We start from the raw sequence: 14,879 nt of genomic DNA, 5'->3' as shown, positions 1-14,879 counted from the left end.
AAGGAAATCTCAGCAACCAGATATTTATTTCCTGTGTCAAGTTGCCACTTAACGTCATATAGCAGCATATCCACATGCTTATGGCAGACCTATCTGTGGCTGGGATAACCTGCAAGTGTGAGCCAGCACTTACTTTTTAAAAGGCTCCTCCTGTTGCTATTCACGAAGAAATACACATGTGTCCAATAATTATAGTTATCACAACTAATTTGATTTAGACATTCAATGTGGCATTCAAAGCTAAATAAGATGAAGATAAGATAATTTTCACACTGTAATTTTCTATGAAATAAGGTTATACTTTCCAGGAAAATTAATTTTGTAACATATTATTTCCCAATATTCATAAAAAGACACTGTGTATTATATACAGAATCTTTTCAAAAGAAAGTTGGAATAATATAATAAAAATCACACAAATGGAACTTACTGAAAGTGAATGGATAAGACTTCAGCTGCTCAAAATTACAAATGAAGAAGTGCAATTTCTCTTTTTGGTCTTGGTGCTCTCCAATCCTTGTGCCGATCACTTCTTCCTAAATAACAGTGAGGAACACTGTTGAAAATGAAAGCAATTATTATCCCTAGCAAATGACTGCATTTCTTCTCACATACAGAAGCCCCTGTAGTACTATAATTACGCATTGTCTGTCTATTTATAAGCACCAGAACTTTGTAAGACAGTAGAAATGAACTCATGCCAAGCCACCACTTAACCAAATATGCTTGTATAAATACAGCAGCATTATTGGAAGCAGGCACAACATTTTCATTGGATCATCATGTCCCAAAACTATCTGATGAGGTTTAATCTTTAATAAGAGCTTATCTCTAACCAATACCTAAAGTGGTTTGCTTTAGGAGGGAGATAAAGTAAGATTTCCAAAATGACTTGCACACCAGGTTTAAAACACACAACTGGAGTAGAAAAGATATACAGTAAAGGGAACATAGATCATAGACTGCGTTCACAACTTAAGCAAATCCTTGTATATAAATGTATATAAATGTAGTAAAAGTCAATTAGTGAGTGAAATGCACATATCACTATGTACAAAAGTCCGATTAACCTGTGGGCCACCAGGCTGAATGCAGATTGTCAGCCACAGGGTTCTGCTGTCAAGTGGCACAGCATGATTTGTCAATCAACTGGCAGGCCATAAAACTGAGGACCTAACTCCCGGTTTATCAGCCTGAACATTTTTCTGACCTATCCAGATCCCACCAATTTTAGCACCAATAGCAGACACACAGACACTGCAAATACCCTCCCCCAGTAATCAGATTGACCATATGATGTGTGGAGATGTTGCAATAACCCCCTCCCCTACTGATCTGTATGTGCATGTATGGGATGACCATACCCAGCACTGTAATGTAGCCCACAGGCAGATGGGCCAAGTATGAATGCAGCCCTCAGACATAGGGATGTTGGGCAATTCTGATGGAGACAGAAACAGAAATTGTCTGTAGTTGCTTATTCTCCCCATGTCTGGAACGAAAATCAATATGACCAATTATGATTGGTATTCACAGTTGTTTTCAGTCCTCAAACCATGCATAATTGATGGTGGTTTCCCTGCACCGCCATAAGTGTTGCATTTCCTTTTCATAGAAAGGAAAGGTGTGTGATGAGAACATAATTAATAAATCTAGTAAAATTCCACTCCAGTGGACAGGAAAATGAACAACATTGCCTTTTTAGAAGCCTAATGGCAGCAGAATAGAAACAGTGTAGCATGCGACAAACACCGGTCAGAAGAACAATCAATGCCCTCTTGCACCCTACTGAGTAGCCCTTGCCATAAAACGTAGCTACTAAGCTACATTTGTTTTGATGGGTCACATGTTGTGCATGCCTGTTCCAAGATCATGGCCAACACCTCCATAAGTCAGTGTGTTTGCTATGCTAAACTCTTCTTCCTGAATGAAGCGGGGTGGGGGGATACTGCTGGAAAAGTGGGAGGTAAGGTAACAGCTTACATTTAGTCAACCTGTTGCCTCTGAGACACCAATACACATACACCTTCCCACTTAGGAATTGCATGGAAAATCAACTTCTTTATGGAGAATCAAGTTTCTTTCTGAAGCCAGCAGATGCAATTCCTATCGCCACATATATCTTAGGCATGCCGATACAGTGGTACCTCGGATTACAGACGCTTCAGGTTACAGACGCTTCAGGTTACAGACTCCGCTAACCCAGAAATAGTATCTCAGATTAAAATTATGAAAATACAATCACTGTCATACTATGGTGAAAGAGCTAAATTTTAACTATGTTTTCCATTTCAAAGCAGAGGAACAAGGCTGATAATTATTTTCTCGATCTATATTCAGGTATGTATATAAAGAGCACTATGCCATTCATGGACAGAATACGTGTCACAGGTGCAGTGGTACCTCGGGTTACATATGTTTCAGGTTACATACGTTTCAGGTTACAGACTCTGCTAACCCGGGTTAAGAACTTTGCTTCAGGATGAGAACAGAAATCGTGCAGCGGCAGCGTGAGGCCCCATTAGCTAAAGTGGTACCTCAGGTTAAGAACAGTTTCAGGTTAAGAACAGACCTCTGGAATGAATTAAGTTCTTAACCCAAGGTACTGCTGTACATCGCCACTGAAGAGAGGCAAATAGTGGTATTCTTAAAAGTCTTAGGAACAGTTATTCAAAGGCTGGACGTGGACACCAGAAAGGCTCAACAACCAACAAAGCTTTTTTCTGTAAATATAACTGAGTTACAGAGGGAGGCAAGGATGGAAAGAGACAGAAGTCATAGAGTACAGAATGAGAAAATCAAGAGCCAAGGGAAAGGAAGTCGGGGCAGAGAGCCAAATGGAGAATTGTAACTGGCATTCGCTCACCTACAACTTATCTTTCTCATCATGTTTTCTTACACATGACCATCATTTGGAAGGCAACTTGGTAGAATGAAAACAAAAGCCTAGCAATGTAGATTGAGCTCAAGGTCAAAGGGTGATGCTGTGTACTATTGCCTAATAGCTGTAGTAACAACCCAGCATCATTATTGGAATAATACAAGACAATGAACACCATCAATGCTTAAATATTTAAAGTTCTTTTGAAAACAAGAAAAGTACGCGTTACTTTGAAGATCCTCCTGTTTTTAAGCTGCTGAAAATGGTCGAGGTAGAGAACAAACTATCAATTAGTTGAGTACCTCTCAATTAGTTGAGTAAATTCAGGACAAGCTAAAGCATACTAGAGCATGGATGAACGAACACAAAAACAAGACAGTCATTGGCACCAGAAGCTCATCATTTACAGACACATGACTAAATTGGATATAGTGGCTTCTTTGTTCTCAGCTGAAAACAGAGTTATCAATGAAAGTTGAATATGACCATTTAAATTGTAATGTACATGTATAAAATTTCATCATCATATTTGGTTGAGTAAGAAGAATAAAATATGCTAGATCCTTTCCAACAAGTTGTATCATGGAAGCTATATTATCAGTGAAAAGTAATTTTCTGCACAAACACAAGATACTATTCTCCTGTAGCACTATTTAGAATACAATGTATTTACAGGTATTAAGTTCTGTGTTAAATGGAGCTTACTTTTTAGTATGTTTAGAACTGCAGTCTTAGGGTGCAATCCAGACAAACTTAGGTGAGCCTAATTGACATTGAAATCAACAACCAGACTTCATATTTAGATGCTTCAGCCACATTGCTGTCAATAGGATTTAGGTATCCATAATTTTCTCAGGAATGAACATAATTACTAGATAAGACACAGGTGAAAAGTAAATGTTTTAGATATCCCTCTTTGTGACTCATTTTAATGGGGTTGCCACACTGGAACCAAATCAGTATCTGTTAAGTAAATTATTTGCTTTACAAAAATAAAAAATCAGCCACAATGCAAGTGCATTGATTGGAAGTCATTCATCATACTCAGAAGCTCTTAAAAGTTGAAAATACCATGGACTCTAGTATAAATTGTAAATGAACCTTTTTTTTTTTTTGTAGATACTGGCATTCATCTAAGAACTAAACAAACAAACAAAAATGGAATGGATTCTATATGACATCTAAAGCTTTGCTAAAAAATTAAGTTCTAGTTATCCGCTATAACAAACAACAAAATAGAACACTTTGTGCCAAACTACATCTGGTTGGGCCAAACATTACTCATTTTATTTGTTTATTTCATAAAATTTATACACTGCTTGACTGTAAAAACAAAACAAAAAATCTCAAAGCAGTTTACAAAAGATAAGCAGTGAAATCAAGGGGGGGAATCACAATCCTACTTTAAAACACACAAAAGTTAAAATGCTTAAACAGATTAAAATCACCTCGACTTTCTAAGCATCTGGGTACCCATATTAACCATGCCTTGTGAGATTAATAATAAAGAACACCAACACCCACAGAACTGACAAACTAGATTGCCCTGGCGTAATGGGAGAATTCTTGGCCTGTGATTTAATGTTTCTGCTGCTCCATATTAAGTAAGTAATTACATGTGATTAATGCTTTATATAATTGTTTTAAATTGGTTCTTATTTATTGTTATTGTTATTATTCTGTGTTTTCAGATATTCTTGTTTTTAACTGTAAGCTGCCTTGAATCCCATCAGGTGAAAAGGAGGGACATAAACAACAACAACAAAGTAGCATACTGTAGTATTATTCACAGCGTAGCATTAAGAACATAGGAATCTGCTTAGGCCTCACCCACGCTTACCTCCTGCCCTGTGTTTTCTCCATCTCCAAGTGCTTTTTGTTGTTTTGTTTTGTTCTTGCCGTGCTGCTTTCACCAGAAAAACCCACTCTTTAACGCTGAACATACAACAGCTTGGGTTTTCCATGGAGTTGTTTTCAGCAGCAAAGAGTGCATTTTTGCAGAGGAAGCAAAACAAAACCCAACCCTTAGACACAGAGCTTTTAAGCAGGGACCTATGTCTAGAAACAGAAATGGCACAGAAGGGAGTCTGAATGAGTCCTTAGGCATTCTGATAGGGACTGGTTTTGTGTGTAAACTTATTTCCACCAACAATCTATGCTGTCACTTCAGAAATGCATGAATGGCTGCCTCTGAGCATCCAGTTATCAGTCCAGGCTACAGATATTGACTTGCATCTCCAGTTTTTTTTATTTCTGCTCACACTATGCTGCATCAGGCCAGATACTTAGCAGGTCAGTGCAAAACTTTCTAATCAATTTCTAATTGTCAAATAGGAGCCTGGCCTTTGTCCTTTGCCACCTTGCACTTACCGGTATTTATTAGCAGTCTTGAGTGACTCATGTTGTGCTATTTAGTCTTTGTTATTTAGGCTTAACTCAGCACAGAAAAAAAAATCACAGGGTTTTAATACTGATGCTTGGGATAATCATCAATGCAGTCACAGTTCATACTTCTTTCACTATGCGTCTTCAGGCTTACAATTTAGGAGCAAGCTACAAAATGCTTTGTAGCCAAAAAGAGTATGGAAATAACCAAGCAATAACCATTTAGAATGGAGTGTCTCTACATAGACAGTCTGACTCCTGTGCCAGCACAAGGTCACCGTAGTATCACATTACAATGATGGAATCAGCTTTATGACACTGTTATAAGCACATGCAGTGGTACCTCAAGTTACAAACACCTTGGGCTACAAACACTTCAGGTTACAGACTCCGCTAACCCAGAAATAGTACCTCGGGTTAAGAACTTTACCTCAAGATGAGAACAGAAATGGCTCACCGACGGCACAGCGGCAGCGGGATGCCCCATTAGCAAAAGTGGTACCTCTGGTTAAGAACGGTTTCAGGTTAAGAACGGACCTCTGGGACAAATTAAGTTTGTAACCAGAGGTACCACTGTATATCAGATATAGAACTACAGGCTGGGCTGAATTTAAATATACTAAGCCTGTATATTTAAGTCCCAGCAGGAAAGAGACATTTCTGTAATTTAAATTTCCATTTAGACTCTTATCTTAAAGGTTTTTCCAGTGTGAGAGCTGTTATTTCCTCCATGTCAACCTGCTGCTTTGAGATTCAAGGATAAACTGATACAAAACCAAAAAGGTTTTTTTAAAATAAATAAATAAATAAATACACCGACTGCACAATACGCTTAGCCAATTCAAGAAGTCAGTCGGTTTAGAAGGTCAAACTACTTCAGTATCTTCATTCATTAACATTTTGGAATTAATTCAACAGCCATTTACAATAGTTTTAGCATATATTAAATTTTTAAAATATAAATTCTGACAACTGCATATTTCCAGGCTTAGCGAACAAGCATAACAATGAATAATCCAGCTACCTCACCTGACACTATAATGCTCTCTTTTTATTTGGAATGGCGCATGCATTTGAAAACTATTAGATGGATACACAGTTGCTGTGAGAAAGAACAGATCGAAAAGAGCAACCAGCAGAAGAAATCTTTTAAAAGGACTTTTCCGATTAATTCTCAGTTACAAAATTAAATGAGTCGATGCAGTCATGGTTTGTTTCTTTTTTTTAAGACAAAGAAAAAAAAGTGTTTTTCCCCTCTCTTGCTTCAATTCTCATTGAAGCCCTCTAGTGGACATCACTTACAACACCATCCTATGCATGGTCTACTCAGAAGTGGGTCCTGTTGAATATGCTCCCAAGTGAGTACAGTGGTACCTCACGTTAAGTACTTAATTCGTTCTGGAGGTCCGTTCGTAACCTGAAACTGTTCTTAACCTGAAGCACCACTTTAGCTAATGGGACCTCCTTGCCGCGCCGCCAGAGCACGATTTCTGTTCTCATCCTGAAGCAAAGTCCTTAAACCAAGGTACTGGGTTAGTGGAGTCTGTAACCTGAAGCGTATGTAACCCGAGGTACCACTGTATAAGACTGCAGCTCAAGCAATGCAGAGCATCAAATCATCCTGAGGAGGGATGCTAAAGAAATATCTTCTATACGGAATCCATATCATTCTACACACCCTGACAACTTTAATAACCTTTCCATATATATATATTATCCCAGCTCCATCTGTAAAAATCTTGCTCAAATATTCACTCCAATCAAACTATCCATTTACAAATACAGAAGCACATCAATATGCAATTCTTGATCATTTTTATAAGACCAAATATTGCCACTGGGACTCACTTACACTGCCTGCCAAACAGATTGATATTCAATTCAAGATGTCGTCTTGACCTATAAAGCTCTTTCAAATTTTGATCAATATCATCTCTGGTTGCTGCCTCTATATGCGCCAGATGACATAAGTCATCAGATATCTTGCTAGTCTCAGTGCGGTAAGATTAAAATTGTTGCCAGCTTTGCCAAAACAGCCAAGCTATGTGCAATTATAGAAGGAAAGTATAACAGAAATATACTAGTGCTGCTTTTCAGCACACCTTATCTTTAACTATGGCGCACAATCTGCAGATTTAATTTAATCTCATTTAATTCAGATGTTCCTCTACTGTGACCTTAATTTGCCCCTCCCTCCTTTAAAAAAATACAATAAATATCTTCCAAAATTTGGTTGTCATTTTACCAAAAACATGCCATCCTACCAAGGTAAGGTCATGTTGCCCCATACAAGCAGCAATCAGTCAAACAGAAGATGTTCAAGCAAAAAAGAATGTATATTCATGCTTCTGCTACTTATTGCTAATATGCGGAAAGAGCGCTTGTACATTTTCCCCATAATGAATAAGCTACACATGCATTTGGAGCCAACATGGAGGAAGATGTGCCAAAAGGATTCCCCTCCCCATCAATTACACTCTTTTCAACATTCTGCATTCACTTTTTTCTGCTATGCACTCAAGTGATTTAGATCACACCTGGGGAATCTTTGACCCTACATATGTTGTTGGAGTCCTGGAAGGCCAATGCTTCCTCAGCACTGCTTTAGACCATATAGATGGGATTATACTTATAAAATGTTGAAGCACTACAAGCTATTTATTTTACCTGGAGAAGTGACAACTAAAATTATGAAAATACAATCACTGTCATACTATGGTGAAAGAGCTAAATTTTAACTATGTTTTCGATTTCAAAGCAGAGGAACAAGGCTGTTTATTCTCTCGATCTATATTCAGGTATGTATATAAAGAGCACTATGCCATTCATGGTGTCACAGGTATGTAGAAACCACAACTCTATTTGTAGTGATCTCATTTCACTTTCAAGGTGATAGGCATTCAGCCACCTTATTTTCTTTTCAATACAGTGGTACCTCAGATTAAGAACTTAATTCGTTCTGGAGGTCCGTTCTTAACCTGAAACTGTTCTTAACCTGCGGTACCACTTTAGCTAATGGGGCCTCCCGCTGCCACCGTGCCGCCGGAGCATGATTTCTGTTCTCATCCTGAAGCAAAGTTCTTAACCTGAGATACTATTTCTGGGTTAGCTGAGTCTGTAGCCTGAAGCGTCTGTAACCTGAAGCATCTGTAACCCGAGGTACCACTGTATCTGAGATTATTTCTCTTACTGTCTTCAGTAGTTGTGATCTCAAGTATAATGACTTTTCTCTTTCCCATTTGTCATAAGTACTGTTGCAACACATGATATATTAGAATTCAACAGTAGCTTCAGCATTGCTCTAAAAAAGAGTATAAATATATCAGTCTCCAATTTCCTTAGACACAATTGCAAATGCCGAAAGCACAGGGAATATTACAAAGTTTAATGTAGCATGTTTATTTAGTGTTCATATGTACATCATAGGTCACATATTTCCATGTTTCATATCTCCTCACAAGCAATTCTCAGTAACACTGTTAGACTACGATGTCATGTCATGAAATTTCAATATTCATTAGCAGAAGTATGAGCTCCATAAAGGAGCTCATTTTCTGTTGCTTTCAGACCATGTCATCAGGTTGTTGTTTTTTTAGAACTCATTGGCATTTCTATCCAAGCCTTCCCCAACATCTGTGCGTCTCATTAGGGGCATCTGATGAAGTACTGCATACACTCTTCATAGGAATCATGATCTACACCCAATTAAAATGTTCCTGCCAGTCCACTTAGGTCAGAAAAATGTGAGCTAGAGGGAGTAGTAAAGCGGAAATGCCAAAACATAGCAGTTATGTTCAGGGCTTTTAACTTTCAGACCAAAGGGTTATTGTTGAATGTAACATGGCCAGATAGAATCCTCATCCTTTGTAAATCTAACAAAACCAAAACCCATGCGAGTCTGTGCTCAACAGCCAGGCTTTAGGGCTTTACATGAAAAGTAAAGAAACCCTAACTAGACTTTCATTGCGTTTTTTCCAGTACCCCCAAAGCCTGAAGGGACTTGAAATAACGTGTGTCAATGAACTCAGCATCTCTGATATTGGTAGTGAAAAACACAAAGAACAAAGCACTATGTTGATTAATCCCATCTGGTATTCCTAAACCTAAGAACATATTCCCTATAGCAAGTCTAACAGGGGGTGACCAATTTAGAGGAGGAAGGAGGAAAAAACCCTGATAACAATCATCATCAATGAGCTCAAATTGCCCAGGGAGGGCAAGTATGCTTTCCAATTATTTTCCAGCACTGAAAGAGAATAATTTGAAAACTATTCCTTATTTCAAAATAGATGCTTATTTTATATGACAAGATTTCCTGTATGCTAACAAGTATTCACATCTGCTGTCATTGCCTCATAGCCACTGGCTTTAAATACAGCATTTTATTTTATTTTTTTAAAAAAATTAAATCACCATCATATTAAATATGCCTACAGTCATCAGGCTTTGTTGATCTTTACAGCAAAATTACATTCTTTCAGTTACAAAAAAAAATGTACCATTTATTCTTTATTATCCTGGTACTACTTACTGAGGGACATTAACATTATTTGCCCAACAGCTCAGTCACCATTGACAAAACAACAACATAAGCTGCTCCTATATAAATCATTCCTTTCTGTATTATGTTATCCAGTGTTAATGGTTAGAGTGTTGAACTAGGCTCTGGGAGACAACAGGGTTCAACTCTTCACTCACCCATGAAGCTCATTGGGTGACCTTAGGCAAGACACAATTCTTCAGCCCAACCCACTTTACTGGGTTGTTGTGAGGATAAAATGGAGAGGTGGGAGAACCATGTATACATATCAGCTTAAGCTCCTTGAGAGGAAAAGTGGACTATAAAGGTGATACTAAATAAATAAATAATAAATTTCATTTGCCACTCCCAAAATTATATTTCTATTTATAATTATACACATCAGAAACCTGCAATGGTCAAAATTAAGAAAAAACATTTGATTAGATCCAGAATACCTTTTTCTAGAAGCAGAAGAGTTCCTAACATTCATGAAAGAGACTGAGATCTGATGGAAGTTTCCACTGGTGGGAGGAAAGGAGATGGTCCCCACCAATGTTCCCCATCTCCATGGAACGTCTCACATTCTTCTGACATTTTCCATAAAGGAAATTCATTTTGTTATGCCCTAAGACAGCACCAATACATCGTAACCACTTAGCATTTCACAACTGATACATAAGTGCATGCTTTCCAATTCTGCCTTCTCCATTCATTTTACAGTGGACCATCTAGTTACGTACTGCTCTGGATACGTAACTTTCAGGTTATGAACATGGCAAACCTGGAAGTGTATACTTCCAGGTTTCGTCGCATGCGCAGAAGTGCTCTGTGCATTTCGCACATGTGCAGAAGTGCTCAATTGTGCCATGTGCAGAATTGCCGCCTCTGCTTACAGACTTTTTGAGTTGCAGATGGACCCCTGGAGCAAATTAAATTCGTATCCGAAGGGTCCACTGTACTTGAATATTTCTATTTAAAAACTTCCATATATAGGGCTGCTTTCAGGTGTCTTCTAAAGGTTCCTTGACATCTGACGGGAGGAGGTTCCACAGAGCAGGCATGACTATCAAGAAGGAGCTCTGCCTGGTTCCCTGCAGTCTCATTTCTCTCAGTGAGGGAACTGCCAGAAAGCCCTTGGAGCTGGAGAAAAGGCCGTCCTTTTAGCACAAGGATGACTTATGCAATGGGGCTTCCTCTGCTTTCCCTGCATGCTCCCAGGATCCCCACACAAAATGAGCTCCAGAGGAATCTCCAAAACAGATGGAGAGGTTGCAGGTGGAACATGAGCAGAGGGAAGGAAGAGGAAGTCCCACTGGACGGGTGGGAGTCCTTATGCTAATGGGACAACTTTGTTGTCTATTGGGCAAGTGATAAAGAACCTGTGGCCCCCACTGAACAGTTGATTTATCCATTGATTTTCACCAGCATGTTCATTTTATTTTCCTATAACCAGAATCTGATATGCAAGGCCCACAAGCAAATCTTTCAAGTATCAACAAAATTTCAGTAAAATTTAATTCACAAGTTCCAATGATCTAAAAGAATTTCAAAGAGAGACCCCCAGTGTGAAATTTCAAACTAGAACTTTCATTAGTTTTCCAATATACCCGCAATAATAGCTGAATTATAACAATAACAATTAATTCCCAAATTATACAATTATCAAAATGCCAATCAACTTCCAATTAATGCATTTTAGTTAAACTGGCTCCCTGCATGGTGGTTTGGGTGCATTTCCGATCTTATATCACTGCCCTGTTAGTTACATTTCAGGGATGAGGGTGGTGCTGTGGTCTAGGCCCTAGGCTCTGTGGTTTAGACCACAGCACCACCCGTGTCCCAGGCACCAAGTACACCAGGGCTAAAATGTATTGCCTTTCTCTCCAGCTTCCACAAGGGATAAGTTATTTCCTCTCTTCTACTAGTCTACAGTTCTTATATGCAGCCAGAGTAGAAAATGACAAGCAGGTTGAAGAAAAAGCTGAGGAGAATCCTAACCTCACTGAGACTGATTGGAAAAGGAAGCTATAGCACTTCTCCCCTTATGTTGTTCTCCTCTGTGTATCACACCTCACAATGAGATGGTATCTAAATCACCTGGGCCATGTTTTGGGAGCTGAATAGAATCATGCTGCAAGCCACCTGATTTTCATCCTGACATCCTGTGAGCAAGAACACCTGCCCTGATGTAAACAAGAGCACAGACATAGGTCATTATTTCAGGCATCCAAGAGAAAAGGGTAGATAAGAATTCAGTGCTAACTGAGTGACATGAGATAAGCAATTCGAAGGGTATGACATACACACACTAAGATCCAAATCACTGTCAAGTTTTACCTTAACTTGTTAGACGAAACAGAGCTACTCAAAATTAACTTCATGGAGATTTATGCCCAGAATGCCCAAAAGGTGTTTCTGCAAATAAACATACTTTAATGATCCGATTGCTGGAAATTATGGGGATCAATTCCTAAGAGTGTGAAAACAACCTCAGGGCAAAATTTTTAACATACTGTACGATTCATTGTACAAATAGCAATTATGTAGCTTGAAGCAATTCTGTGAAAAGGAAAGGTTTGTTTCCCTAAGTATTCACATTTTTGAACTGGGCTTTCTTAAAGCACCTCTCAGCTTTTAACAATGTAACGGCCTTTTAAAAATTACTGTGTGTGTCCCCAAAACTTTGGGAGTGATGAGTTATTTATGTTCACTTAAGTATAAAACAGCTTTTAAATAAGGCTTCTTGCTGCTAGGCAACAATGCCTGCTTGTAAAGTAGTGAGATTATGCAGCAGTCTTGCCACTTTCCTCAATTTGTAAACAGAAAGCTGTTTAATTTATAAAATTAAAATAAGATACCCACATTTTCACAATTGAAAAACCTAACAGATAAAGTCCATTTAGGATTTACATAAATTTAAATGATTTTGTAGCCCTTCTGAATTCCATCTTTGTAAAAATATCAATTTGCTTTACTTTCCTAACATTATTATTCAAATATATTTCTCACAGCTAAAACAATCCACAGGCCAATCCCATCTTTTTGCATACAATTTAGCTGGATGATAGGTCCCAAATAAACTCACAAAACAAGTAAATATAATGAATTTATAAATATATTTGATAAAATTATGGAAATTTATTCACTGCCATATCCAGCTCTCCTGTAAATCATTTTTGCTTAGGGGTGCCATTGTATAAAATTTGCTTCTTCCTCTTATAGACTGCAAATGTAAAGGACTATGGACATTTATTTTGTAAGAATTCTATAGAAATAAAAATGGCAAACCACATTATTATCAGCTTCTCTCTCATAAAATTCAATCATGCAAATATTTAATCAGGGACATGTGAGATTACACCATTTGACAGTATCAGCAACAGCCAATGATGCCCTCAGGTTCTGATACATATTGACTTTTCTATTACTTTAGTGGCAGATATATGCAAAGCAGGACATTAGGAAAAAATGACCTACTTTTCAGATCTTATAGTCCCCACTTATTCCTTCTAGTGCTAACCTGAGATTTCTCTCTAGGGATAGATCACTGCCCAAAGAGCAGAAAAAGAAAACAAACACAATCCTCTCACTTTCAGCACTCAATTATAACCCTGTGAAAAGAGCATCCATAGGCACACCACAGAGGACACCATCTGTCAAATACTGGCTATTTAGATAGCATCTCAGAGAGAAATTAAATAAACGATTGCAGTATCCAATTCTGCAGTCCTTCACAACAAAGCAGAATCAACATTATAGAATGTTGATACTACAGATACAAATTACATCTAGTCGTACCTTTGGAAGTCAAACGGAATCCGTTCCAGAAGTCCGTTCGACTTCCAAAACATTTGGAAACCAAAGTGTGGCTTCTGATTGGCTGCAGGAAGCTCCTGCAACCAGTTGGAAGTCACAGAAGCCCCGTTGGGTGTTCAACTTCCAAAAATAGTTTGCAAACCGGAACACTCACTTCTGGATTTGCGGCGTTAAGGAGCCAAAATGTTTGAGAACTAAGCGGTTCAAAAACCAAGGTGCGACTGTATTTCCAGACTGCAAAAGTTAAGTACTGGTAAGCCATCTGGGGGAGGGAACACTGGTAAACCAAATTTTGGCTTACTGGGACAGTGCGAAAGTGTAGGGTACTAGAGAGGAGCTTACACATTTGTGCAGCCCCATTAGCCATTGTTTTGCTTACTATGTCATGAGAACCAGGCCACTGAATTTGTTTTCACTTAAACATCCGTCTGCTTCTTAACTCTGTTCCTGTGGGAAATCCCATCATTTCAGGCTTTTAAGTAGGCACTGAAAACTTCCTTTCTCCTTGATGCTCTCTCATGATTTACAGATTTTAATTGAGCTGCTGAATTTTTCATGCTTTTATTTTTAACTCTTATTTTAATGTTATGGTTTTACTGGTCATTCACTTTAGAAAGTTCTATGCGTACGGGAATCAAACGCTCCCTTCTCCTGAAAGGAAGCAGCACCTTTTTGCATAGCCCCCATGATGAGACCTTGCTCTTGCCATTTTCATACTAGAGATAATATAATCATATCATCCAAATGACATACCCTGTAATTCAAGTTAGTAGAACCAAATGCAGCTTGTAAACAGATATACCGTAGATACCGAAGTTAAAGGAATTTAATCTTAGCTTTTCAAACTGGATAAGCAAGTCCCCAGTTACACTTCCTTTGCAACATAACAGCCCGTTATAAACTTATAGGCAATATCAAATAGAGAATAGTTTGAAAAGAAAAAATGCAGTTGATACAGTAGTCTAGTCACAAAAGCAGAAAGGGGTAAATATGTTTATTGCATTTAATGTTGTCTAGATCAGGCATCTTCAGCCTTTTCAAATTCAGGGCCCACTTTTAACCCAAACATGCATTTGGAAACCCATTTCTTAACCCTTTACCATATATTTGCATGGTAGTAGTTCTCCTGTTGTGAACTACAGGATCATGCTGTGACCCATCAACTGAAGACCAGTGGTGTAGATAATTAACCACTATGCTCTTAATATTGTGCTGCCTCCTCTTCCAACCTGCAGAAACAGCTTGCTGGGTGGGGCAGATCTGCTGTGCTAGCTT

General features: G+C 38.3%; 1 protein-coding gene across 7 annotated transcripts in view; it reads right to left on the bottom strand.

The window, feature by feature from the left end:
* Positions 1-14,879, bottom strand: part of CNTN1 (contactin 1) — a 162,546-nt gene that overhangs the window by 133,264 nt on the left and 14,403 nt on the right. For 3 of the 7 annotated variants that reach the window (XM_081928944.1, XM_081928942.1, XM_081928947.1), the window contains exon 2: positions 431-556. The exons of 3 other annotated variants lie outside the window; for them this stretch is intronic. The gene's annotated coding sequence lies outside the window, so the exon portion shown is untranslated. The remainder of the gene's footprint in view (positions 1-430; positions 557-14,879) is intronic. One more of the 7 variants, XM_081928943.1, reaches the window with a different exon arrangement.

Source organism: Podarcis melisellensis (assembly GCF_964234715.1).
Source record: "Podarcis melisellensis genome assembly, chromosome: 10".
Taxonomy (NCBI): domain Eukaryota; kingdom Metazoa; phylum Chordata; class Lepidosauria; order Squamata; family Lacertidae; genus Podarcis; species Podarcis melisellensis.
Note: the sequence above shows the minus strand (reverse complement) of the source record. Positions and strands in the feature narration are given on the sequence as shown.